At 49.4% G+C, this 12331-nt stretch overlaps 1 long non-coding RNA gene across 2 annotated transcripts in view; it reads left to right on the top strand.

The window, feature by feature from the left end:
* The window catches only part of LOC146805924 (uncharacterized), a 49919-nt gene extending 38064 nt beyond the window's left edge, over positions 1-11855 (top strand). Inside the window, exons 3-5 of one of the 2 annotated variants that reach the window (XR_014967524.1) lie at positions 10145-10212; positions 10395-10422; positions 10816-11855. This is a non-coding gene — a long non-coding RNA (uncharacterized LOC146805924). The remainder of the gene's footprint in view (positions 1-10144; positions 10213-10394; positions 10423-10815) is intronic. The other variant, XR_014967525.1, reaches the window with a different exon arrangement.
* Positions 11856-12331: the final 476 nt, after the last annotated feature.

Genomic DNA, 12331 nt, shown 5'->3' with positions numbered 1-12331 from the left:
GCCGCATGGTCAGTGACTGGCTACCGCCCTCCCCCTATGACCACACCACCCCCGGACACAGCACCTAGACGTGGTATCTTTGGAAGGCGGGAGGTCGCGAGACCCCCCGGCCGTATTTATTAAGTACAAAAACAATAAATTTTAAATTTGCATGATAAACAGTTATACAAAAATTCAGCAGGACATTAGATACATTATTGTCAACAGGTGTGAGTGACTATCCTTAACAAAGACTCTAATACAGATTGTTTCCTAACCGAGTCTAACATCCTCCTCTGCATTTTTGTATACTAACATTTCTGGGCCATATGGCAAGGTCGCTAACCGGTGTCAGGTCCTACTAGCTGCGCCTCCCCTATAGGTGTGCGCATGCGCAGCCGGGCCCGGTAATTACCCGGTCCACGCCGTGAACTTCATTTACCCACTAAAGGAGGGCCCTTACTCTGCGCCATCCGGTGACGTCATGAGTATGCGCGCGCGGGGTGGCTACCAGCCTAAGGAAAGCGTGACTCCCCAACCCGCGGCCCTTTGAAGCACCAGTTACCTTGCCCCTGAAGTTCTAGGAGGGGCCAATGGCCCCTCCCCCTGGGCGGGCACCTCCGTAGGATGATGCCCGCCCCCTCAGACCTTCAAATAGTTGCTCACCGGTCATGACCTTACCGCATGCCCCCATACCTAATAAATACGACGACCTATGGGAGAAAAATTCTAAAGGACAACTACACTGACTAAAATCACACGTCATGTATAACACCATAAAGCTACAAGGGAAAGAAAAAAAAAAAAAAGGGCCTAAACACGACTGCATCAGTTACACATAATACAGTAACATTCACTACCTTGGGAGAAAAAAGGCCTACAAGAAAGCATAGTCAAGAACATAACTGCACAATACCATATTGATCACTACAATGGGAGAAAAAGTCCTAAAAGAAAACCTCAACAGAAACTAACATCTCATAACAGTTTCACGCGCCCAATGCCCGCTAGTTGGACTAGCAACGCATCAACCACGTACTCAAGGGATGGTGGGTGGGGAAAATTTACCGCCCTGAGCGCCAGGGCACGTCCGATGTGGGGGAGCGTCCAGGGAACAAGGGGGTCACCTGGGCGCTCCCTGCCGCTTTATCCCCCCAGTGGCCCGCCCCCCCCCCTCCGACCCGGATGTCGATTAACGACATCCAGGTCACGTAGGCAGCCAATCGGTGGTAGGGCGCGCCCCCAGTGAACACGCCCCACCACCGAGAAGTCCGGGGGAGGTCGCCGCACTGCCATGCAGGCGGGGGGGCCAAGAGCCCCCCCTTTCCACATGGTCAGTGACTGGCTACCGCCCTCCCCCTATGACCACACCACCCCCGGACACAGCACCTAGACGTGGTATCTTTGGAAGGCGGGAGGTCGCGAGACCCCCCGGCCGTATTTATTAAGTACAAAAACAATAAATTTTAAATTTGCATGATAAACAGTTATACAAAAATTCAGCAGGACATTATATACATTATTGTCAACAGGTGTGAGTGACTATCCTTAACAAAGACTCTAATACAGATTGTTTCCTAACCGAGTCTAACATCCTCCTCTGCATTTTTGTATACTAACATTTCTGGGCCATATGGCAAGGTCGCTAACCGGTGTCAGGTCCTACTAGCTGCGCCTCCCCTATAGGTGTGCGCATGCGCAGCCGGGCCCGGTAATTACCCGGTCCACGCCGTGAACTTCATTTACCCACTAAAGGAGGGCCCTTACTCTGCGCCATCCGGTGACGTCATGAGTATGCGCGCGCGGGGTGGCTACCAGCCTAAGGAAAGCGTGACTCCCCAACCCGCGGCCCTTTGAAGCACCAGTTACCTTGCCCCTGAAGTTCTAGGAGGGGCCAATGGCCCCTCCCCCTGGGCGGGCACCTCCGTAGGATGATGCCCGCCCCCTCAGACCTTCAAATAGCTGCTCACCGGTCATGACCTTACCGCCACAGGCCAGCATTGTTAACCGACGATCTGGCCTCCCCCTCTACCCAGACCTAAACCAGGAGCGCGCTTATTTTGCAAATCCCTCCAACCAGGCCCAGACATTATTAGACCACAAGACGTTCGCTGCCTCCGTCAAGTGCACCCCGTCCCTCAAATAAAAATGCTCGCCCCAGATACACCCATGTGGAATCGTCTGCAACTGGGGGGTCCGAAATAATTTGTCCAACTGTGTGTTGACCCTCCGTACCGAGTGATTCAACGCCCTGACCGAGACCCCCCCTCGCCACTGCCACCGAGGAATACGTTGCGACCAAACTACTGTGGAACCCGGGCAAGCCCTGGCCACCCACCCCGCAGTGGAAATGATCTCCTCAATAAGCACGCGCCTCCCCAATTTTGCCAAATCATTCTCCCCCAGGTGAAGTATCACCACTGACGGGGGGGGCCGCTGCTGAGCTAAGAGTCCCTGGAAAAAATTCCGAAACTGGCTGAGGCATAAACCCCCCCTCCCGAAAAATGATATATCCAACCCCTTTTGCGCTGCACTCGTCCTACGGTCTCCTGAAAGAAAAACATGTTCCGCACGCCTAACATAAGAGTGGCCCACAATCCAAATCACCAATTTCTTGTGTCCTCCGTGCTGTGCCGATGTTGGTCGTTGTCGCCCGGTGACGAGTTCCTCCCCTGCGTGACAGGCTTGAGAAACTGCAAAAAACCAGAAACATACCGGGCGTGAGCACCATCTTGTCACAACATGTCAATTCGTACATAACTCTTGTAACGTTCAGACGACCATCTCCCCAGTGTCTTCACATTCTCCACTGAGAGACCCCTCGCCACTGCCTCAGTTGCTGCCCCAATCCTAAATGAGTGGGTGCCGAATTCCCTTGGATCGAACCCTGCCAGACTGACCGTTAGCTCCAAGACTCGCCTAAACTGGTACCTAGTCAATGGTGTACCATCGGCGTGACACAGCAGTGTGTCCCCCGCCGTGCACTCCCGCTGCCTGCAGAAAGCCTCCACGTGAGAAACCGGGCAGCAGGGGTTGGCCCGCGCCCGATGGAGCACTATGGTGTGACCCCGAGAGTCCTGATCGGTTTTTGATCTCTGAATTGTTATTCTCATAACGTCCTCCCTGATCTCCACCCCGGCCCACCGTAGTCCCCCCACTCTATCAGCTTTTGACCCAGCAACCAATTCCCCAACCCTCAAAGCCCCATAGAAGGCCAGGGAAAATGCCGCCTTGAACAAGATAACCTCCCACTGGGAGCTACAAACACTGTGCAGCGCCTCCAATAAGGCCGTCAGCCGTGTCAGCCCAATGGGCCTTCTCCTATCGCCCCGGTAACCCTGTAAACGGCGCCAACCCCTCAAGGCCTTGCGCACCAGAAAGGTGTTAGTGGGATCTCGCATACCCTTACCCTGCGCAAAGAAGGAGACCGCCGCCCTATGTCTGTTCGCAGTCGCCACTGAGCGCCCTTCCCTGTGCATCGATTCTAGGTAAACTGCAAAGCTGTCCTCCTGGGCCCACCTAGCCTCCCATTCTTGCCCCAAAAACGCCCGGTAAGACAAAAACGCCCCTTCGTAAGCTGTCTTGGTCTTGGGGGCTAAGCTAGCAACCACGAGGTCCTGTAGTCTGGGGCACCAATCTGCCAAAGTACTGCCGGGAATTGCGCCGGCTTGGGATCTGCCGCTGGAAGATGTTCCCTGAAAACCTGCATTTTAAAGCGAGAAAGGGAGTCAGCTGCAATATTGAGGACGCCAGGGACATGCTTAGCTCTGAAAACCACATTCCATTTTAAGCATTGCAACACAATCTCCTTCAGTAAACGAAGTATGAATGGACAGCGTGCCCCCTGCTGATTTATGCATTCCACAACCGTCATGTTATCCGACCAGAACACCACGGATTGGTTGCATAAGTGTTCCGGCCAGACCATCAATGCTACCCATATCGGGAAGAGCTCCAGAAAGCCAATATTGGTGGTCAATCCCTGTGTCCTCCATTCTGCTGGCCACCGCTGGGCGACCCACCTGGTACCCAGAATGGTGCCAAAGCCGGTACTCCCAGCAGCGTCCGTCCATAAGCCCAATTCCGCCGATGTGGAGGGAGGACCTGGCCACACTACTCTGCCATTAAAATCCTCCAGGAATGCCATCCAAATAAGCATATCCTGGCGAACCTCAGATGACAACCTCGTGTGGTGGTGTTTCTCCCGTAGACCTTTCATAGCTTGGGCAATAGAGCGTGAAAAAGGGCGTGCCATTGGGATGACCCGGAGCGCAAAATTCAATTGCCCCACCACCTCCTGTAGTTGTTGCAATGTAACCTTGTCCTTGCGTAGGCATTGACGTAGGGCTGCTCTAAAGCTAGATACCTTGGCCATGGGTAACCTGAAGCATCCTTCCACGGAATCAATTTCGATACCAAGGAATTCCAAACAGGTGGACGGGCCCACCGTTTTTCCCGGCGCTAGCGGGACCCCAAAAGCCCGCATGAGCACGCAAAATTCCTGCAACGCCCAAGCACACTCCTGAGATCCCGCCGCACCTAAGAAAAGGAAATCGTCCAGATAATGCATAACCTGCCGGTGGCCCGTCACCTCTCTCATAACCCATTCCAAAAATGAGCTAAATGCCTCAAAGTAAGCACATGAGATAGAACAGCCCATGGGCATACATTTATCCATATAAAACTTGGCATCGAAAGTGAAACCTAAGAGGTGGTGGTCCAGAGGATGGACTGGGAGGAGGCGGAAGGCAGATTCTATGTCTGATTTTGCCATCAATGCCCCAGGCCCCAGCGCCCGCAATAAATCAACTGCCTGGTCAAATGAGGCATACTTAACACTACAAATCCCCTCATCAATCGCATCATTCAGTGACGCACCTCTCGGTGCCGACAGGTTGTGAATCAATCTAAACTCCCCTCTCTCTTTTTTGGGTACTACCCCTAGTGGAGAACACACAAAATCGGGGACAGGCACCTTCTGGAAAGGGCCAGCTATCCTACCCAGGGACAGTTCCTTGCTAATCTTAGCAGCCACCACTGAGGGGTTATGTTGCACCGACAGTTGGTTCCTGCAATGTGCGCTACCTGTGTAACCCCCTGCCGGGATCCTAAAACCTTGAGAAAAACCTTCCTGTAGTAGAGTGGCCGCTGTGTGATTCGGGTACCTATTGAACCAAGGGATCATTGCCAAAACATCTATAGGGGTTGGTATATCCAAAATATCTGAACTACACTGGCTTCCCCCTCCCCCTCTGACTGTGGTTGCCCTGCTTGGACCTGCAAGATAACTCGGGGTGGGAGGGATGACCGCAGACTGAACATGCATGTCTGAATTTACAGGTGCCAGGGGGCCTCGTGCAGGTGCGCTTATTAAAATCCCAACACACTCCTTTCCTCTCATACCCCCCCCCTACCCCTACCCGGGACCTCGCTCCCCTGAGCCGCCCGAAAGGGGTGCTGAGGTCTGGTGGAGTACCCCCTGACCGCACTGGTGGACTGCAGTGGGGCAGAGCTCCCTGAGAACTGCCTATGCCATGACACAGAGTCAACCTTGTCCCATGTCAATGATGTGTCAAATTCCTTAGCTTTCCTGAAATTGACATCATACTCCTTCCAGGCATCCCCCAGGTACTGCTCGCTCCACCCCACAATCCTACTCTGGTAGCAAGCCAATGGCGCCTGCACATTAGGAGGCCGTTCGGCCATGATGGTCGTGAATACTGCGAAAGCCCTAACCCAATTGAGCAAAGTTTCCTCCACCCTAAATCTAGCACACTGTGCCCTCCATTCACTTGGATACATCCACTCCTTTAGTGTCTTTGCCTGTTCCATCTCCCTGTGATCCAGTAGCAATGAAAAAATGTAAATATATTTTCCCGCCCAAATCAATTCTTTCGTTGCCTGGGACACATGTTGTGCCAAATTCTCACTCCTAGAGGGCAATGACCCATCACCCAAGAGGGTCAGGGCCACCTCCTTACCATTTTCCTGCGCCGCGGCCGGTTGACCACCATCTGCCTTCGGTTGGGCGGGGCTGGAACCTGCAAGTGAAGAAGAGGAGGGAACCGCAGCTCTCTCCGCTGCCGCTGCTGATTTAATCTTTTCTACCAACTGTGCTGCTTCTGCAGCATGATCTGATGACGCTGGTAACACGCCCCCCTTTTTTAGCCATGGCAATAAAGCCGCTATTTGGGATGCCAATTCAGGCGGGACCGAGTCCGGGTTGTCCACTGGGACCACCAGCGCCCCAGGGGGCATGGCCGGTGGCACCGGTATGGCAGGCGACGGAGTGACCGGCGGCGGCAGGCCCGGCACTGTGATCGGTACCACGGGCGGGGGGGCAGGCCCCACAGGAGGTAGCGCCAGCGGCATAGCAGGAGCCGGTGTAACGGGCGCCGGGACTACCGGCACAGGTATAAGGGCTACCGGAACCGCGGGTGCGGGTGGAATCGAAACCGGTACTACTGGGGCTGGGGCACTGCACCTGCGCTTCTTTGCCTTAGATGTCTTGTGTGGGCTAGCAAAATCCCCTCTTGGCAAGGGTGCCTTCCGCTGCCGTGCGGGCCTGCCTGAAGGGACTGGGGGATCAGTAAACCTTTCATTCATGCGGGCCTCCAATTCATCCACTTTACTCAATCTCCTATTAATGCTGTTCATCTCCTGCATCATGGCCTGCATCATAGCCTCCATCCTGGACCCCCCTTCACTACCCATCGACCCCGGCATGACTTGGGTGCACCGCCCTACACTAATACCCTACTACAGGCGTAAGTATGCTTATTACCTTCACCAGATGGAGGATATACAGGGGACTGTAAGCACCATGCAACCGTAACCGCAACGCCCCGGCTTATCCGGTTTGTCAGGGATGAGTAAACTCTAACGTAGACCCACCCGGCGGCTACCAGAAGCAATGCAATGCGAGCCCCCCGCTCTCCTCTTACCGTTCAAGATCCGGCGCACTCTCAGCCGGAATTTCGCCCGCGACCACAGCGATGTCCACCAGTCCGTTCGCAACGTGAAATACAAGAATGCAGCGTTCACGTGCCTAAAATAGAGAATGCATTAATACACACTAATGTTAAATACAAATAGCTGGTGAAAGCGGACTGCACCACGCTTAGAAAAGGTATGTAGCTATAAACCAACGAACCTGCAACAACACCGCTTAATTAACCTACTGTTAGTAATTAGACAAAATTACCAGTGTATGTACCACGCTCAATGCCTACTTCGGGCGCCACGGAGCTTGCTCACCGCATATAGAAACACTCCCCCCACCCCTACACGCGATGGCACCCGGTTACTGCTGAGTGGTTAAGGGCTTCCTGTAGCTAATGCCAATCTTTGCTTTCGTTTGGCACTGGGAGGTTAAGTGACTTGCTCTGAATCGCACGATGTTCCGTTATCCTGCCGAGACTCAGTCACAGATGAATGTGAGTTTAACCTAGGTATCTTGCGAGTAAAGAGTCTCAAACCATGCCCATTATCCACAAAACCTTAGCGTGCCCGTATCAGCTTGGGACCACACACGCACCGCGAACGATCGCAGGAGGGGTGTGACACCGCCTCCCGGTACCTGTTGGTTCCTCGCACGCTGCCGCCGCCGGATCACACGCTCGTGGCCCCTTGTGCAGACGCCCGGGCCATACGATGCCGCCTTCCCCGTCCGAATTGCACAACCCCTGCAAAATGAAGAGATCACACTCCCGGATCACACGATGCCTCCAGGCGAGTCTTCGTGCTCCTGAAACCTGCCGTCCGCGTCAGCAACGAAGGCGTGAAGAAGCGATGCGACAGCAGCTTCCCCCAGCAGGCGGCAAACCAGCACCGAAGAGTCCCGATTCAGCCAGCCGACCTGTAAGACAAAAGAAAAGGGAAAATTTACCGCCCTGAGCGCCAGGGCACGTCCGATGTGGGGGAGCGTCCAGGGAACAAGGGGGTCACCTGGGCGCTCCCCGCCGCTTTATCCCCCCAGTGGCACGCCCCCCCCCCCCTCCCCTCCGACCCGGATGTCGATTAACGACATCCGGGTCACGTAGGCAGCCAATCGGTGGTAGGGCGCGCCCCCAGTGAACACGCCCCACCACCGAGAAGTCCGGGGGAGGTTGCCGCACTGCCATGCAGGCGGGGGGGCCAAGAGCCCCCCCTTTCCATTCTCTGCTGACATACCAGGCCGGCATCCAAAGGAAATTGGAAACAGGACATGTACGTACATTTAAAAAAAATTATTACTGGACCCAGGGGAGAAAAATTCAATAGACCCGGCCCTGAAATATAAGTGCCGGTGCTAAGCACCGGAAAGCACCGGCACAAATTAAGCACTGCTCATGAGAGTTCATAGGCCTCTAGGAAATGCGTTTCATTGTCTCTGGGATCATGTAGTGCAACCTCCATGAACCTGACGCTTTACGCTTATCAGTGCTGACACTTGATGCCCCATGCTCATGACATAGTAAGCGTCACATAGTAAGCGGTAAGCCCAAATACTGAGCTTTCCTCCAGACAGCCGCCTTAGTTACTACTGAACATCAATCCCACAGTAATATGCTTTTATCACATATGGAATTGAATGACCAGGCATTACAAGGTTCTGATTTTATTGCTGCAACCAACATCAACTCTTCCAGATAGGCATTTCCAGATCCCACTGATACCTTGAGGAGTACCTCAAATAGTGATTGTAGGACTAACTTTGACAACAGTATTCTTTATAGCGGTTTTATCTACCCTCAGGCACAAAAAACAAGCAAAGCACAAGAACAAGATTCTTGTGAAGCCCTGCTCCTTCAGCTTCAAAGGGGGTTACCCTTCGAGAAATGCAGAGAAATGCTTAAAGAAACACAAGGATGTGGCCCCAGGGTACCAAAAGAGCCAAATGCCATAAGAATGATAATGAGGAAAATAAATAGAGTGAGAAGAGAGAAGGAAAGAAACAATCAACAGATAGAATAAAAGAACAAACAAAAGTCAGGATAAAAGAATTCAAAGAAGAAAAGAGGAAAGAAAATGGCATAGGTTAAAGGATGAAAGAAAGAATGAAATGATTCCAAAAGAAAAAGGGCTAAAAGATGAATAATGAAAAGCAGAAGAAATTGATAAAACAAAGAGGAAACGGAGGATGAAAGGCGTAAAGAAAAAGTAAATAAGGAAATGATGGATATATTAATGTAGGGATAAAAAAGGAAGGAATTTTAAAAAGGAAGATATGAGAAAGATGAAAAAATAGATGAAAAGGATCAAGAATGGAAAAAGGTCTGAAATAAAGGAGGAACAAAAAGATGGAGTAAAGATGAAAGGAATATGAAAGGAAAAAATGCCAAATAAAAGATGACAGAAAGTAGAGAAACATAATAGGAAATAAACAAATTATGATAATTGAAATTCAGAAGTTACGATGAAGGAAAGAAGGAAACAGCATGAAGTGCATGATGGAAAAAAGGATAGAAAGATGCAAGAAAAGAAGGAATGAAATATGATAAAATATGTAAAGAAGGAAGGGAAGATAGAGCAAAAAATGGAAAGGTCTAAATAGAAGCAGGTGAAATATGAGGTGAAAGAAATGAAAAGGAAGAAAACAAGGAATAAAATTTGGACAACATATGGAAGATAATAAGTGATGGAAGAAAGGAAGAGGAAGCAAGATGAAAAGAGCAACATGGAAGGAGAACAGAGGAAAGATGGGTTGAGTGGAAAGCAGTGAAACATAAAACAAACAAAGAAAAAGGGGGGAAAGCCAAAATAAGAAATAAATACACAACATGGAAAGAAAGGGAGAGAGAATGTTAGAAAATAAAAACTTGACAAGCAGCCCCCTGCCACTTGAGATGGATGGGCCACCTGTTCCTCCTCTATGGGCCTTTGAGCCTCTAGGATTGCTGGTGACATTTGTGGGAACAAGGTACATTCTTGCTCCCTCTTTTGAGTGCCATAATTCTTTGAGTTACATAAGAAGTATGCCCTGTGTATGGAACAGGTAGTGGTGGATTGAGTACTAGAAGACTGCCTGGGAGAATGGAAAAACTCTTACAAGACCCTAATCACATAAGGCAGAGTTTTATGAGAGCTCAGCACTTGAATGATACCTAGAATTTCTAGTTTTCAGTTAGAAAGGATTTTAACCCATCAAACATAATTACTTTCTGATGGATACTTTTACCTGCAGATTTATCACCAGTTGAATAATCCCAGGCATCAGACTGTATCTGGAAACTTCAAAGCTCTTTGATGCAGGTAAGGGGTGCTGGTCCCTATTGGTGCTGTGAGTGATTTTTGGTGATGTTGCCGAAGCCATATAGTGCCCACCCTGGTGCAACGATGTCAGTTCTTTTTTTTCCACACACCTTTGATGTGGATCTGGAACTCATTCTATGTGAGTTTTTGCACCTTAGTGATTCACAAAATGTCTTTTTTAGTGCAAGTGCTAGGATCTTGATGGAGCAGGTAAAGCAAAATTTTGTATACCTCCTCTATTTTTGCATGAAATATTAATTACGTAATCATTCTAAATATTAACTTGCACTAATTGTGTGCAGTGGTAAATTTAATCAACCCTTGCACCTTAATAAACACTAAAATGCAAATTGCATGGCTAATAATTAAATGATTAACTATGGTACGCAAACTAACTGTAGGATGTGTTGAAATAGAGAATTGCATGATTTATGTTGCTTTTGTGATGGTTTGTGCTTCCAGTATTGCAGAATGATGAGTATTATTGCTTTAAATGTTGCTACAAGCTAGGACAATACTAATATATATTGGGATTAGTGTGGGTTTAACATTAGAATCTTCATTTCTATATATTAATTACTGTTATGTTTGTTTATGCTTAAGTTGGCATTCGGGCCTACTAGGCCGCAGTACACAAAATGGAGTTCGGAAGTGGCCACCGTCATGTGAGCACGATGTCCACTGCGCAGACTCGGATGGCTCTGAAGATCTCCAAGCGACCTCCGATGAGAAACAAAATGTTACTTGTCAAGGATAGGAACGTGGAGGACTGCCAAGACCCAAACTAATGTGAATGACTGAGAGGACAATGAACAACCTGTACAAGAAGGCTTACATGTTGTTACTTCGGAACTTTCGCCTGTGAAACTACAAAAAAGAATACAATTGGGAAGATGTCATGCTCGGTCTCATGGGAAACATGCAAACCTGGGAATATTGAATAGACTTACAATTTTCGGAGGGTTTAGCCAATCAGAACACTTTCCACCCCTAAATTGTTGCACATTGTCCTAAAAGTAAGGAGAAAAAGAGTATAAAAAGGGGGGGTTTAGAAGTATATCATCATCATTATCCTTATTGCTGTTAGGCTGTTGGTGTGGAGAGTCGATTTGCTGGATTGTTGGTCCGTTGGTGCGATCGCTTGGTCCCTTGGCTAAATCGTAGGGGCTGTGTCGTGCTGAGGGAGATTTCCTGGACTTACCTGGGTTTTCTTTGATGGTAAGAGGACAATTCCATCTGAAGGAATTTTGCTTATTGCTGTGGGCTGACGGGTTCTTCTGGGGGTGGTCGCCAACGTCCAAATTTAGGTAAATATATATGTTATGTCAATTTAAGTTAGACATCAAAGACTGGAAATCGCTCAAAGAGAAATTGTTGAACTGTAATCCTGAATATGCCAACACAAAGTGACTTAATTAGATAATCTAACTTTGATTAATAAGAAACGGCTTTGTGAATCTTTAATAAGGTATTGAAAGTTAACCGAAAGTTTCCGAAGCTTTAAATGTGTTTTCGCTGGTTCTAAATCACCATCAACCAGTCCAACTAATTGGTCCATTGACCAAGTCTTGGAGTGCCTTGATGTTAAAGTTAGGATGCTATAGGTACAGATGTATATAATGTATATAATATAAAGAATTACTCCCGATAGGTAACAAGGTACCCTCACATGTCCAGTGCTTCTTTTCCTCCTGTGTGCAGATTCGAGTGAAACGTATGAGTGTTGGTATTATGGGCCCCGCCAATGAATGCGTGTATGAATGAGTAAGTGTGATGACGGGTCTGTGACGCAGGGAGGATATGTAAATTTGCCCTTTCCGCTGGAGCAATGTCTCCCTCAGAGTGTTCAGGCTTTAAGTCCTGCAGGGACTGCGAGGATAAGATGTCCATCATGGCCCTCACTCTATTTCCCTGTGGTGCCTGGGATCAGACCATTAGTCAAAGTTATCTGAATTCTGCCTCAGTATGCACCCCGAGACAATTAAGGAGATGTAAGCAAAACCTTCTATGAGGCGGGCCCACAATGACAAACGAGGCCAGCATCATTCCCTAGTCTGCTCGACATTACCGACTTCACACTCCTTGAGCAAGCGAAGAAAACCTGTGAAGCACAAGAAGC

This window comes from Triturus cristatus, chromosome 8 (assembly GCF_964204655.1).
Source record: "Triturus cristatus chromosome 8, aTriCri1.1, whole genome shotgun sequence".
Classification (NCBI taxonomy): domain Eukaryota; kingdom Metazoa; phylum Chordata; class Amphibia; order Caudata; family Salamandridae; genus Triturus; species Triturus cristatus.
Note: the sequence above shows the minus strand (reverse complement) of the source record. Positions and strands in the feature narration are given on the sequence as shown.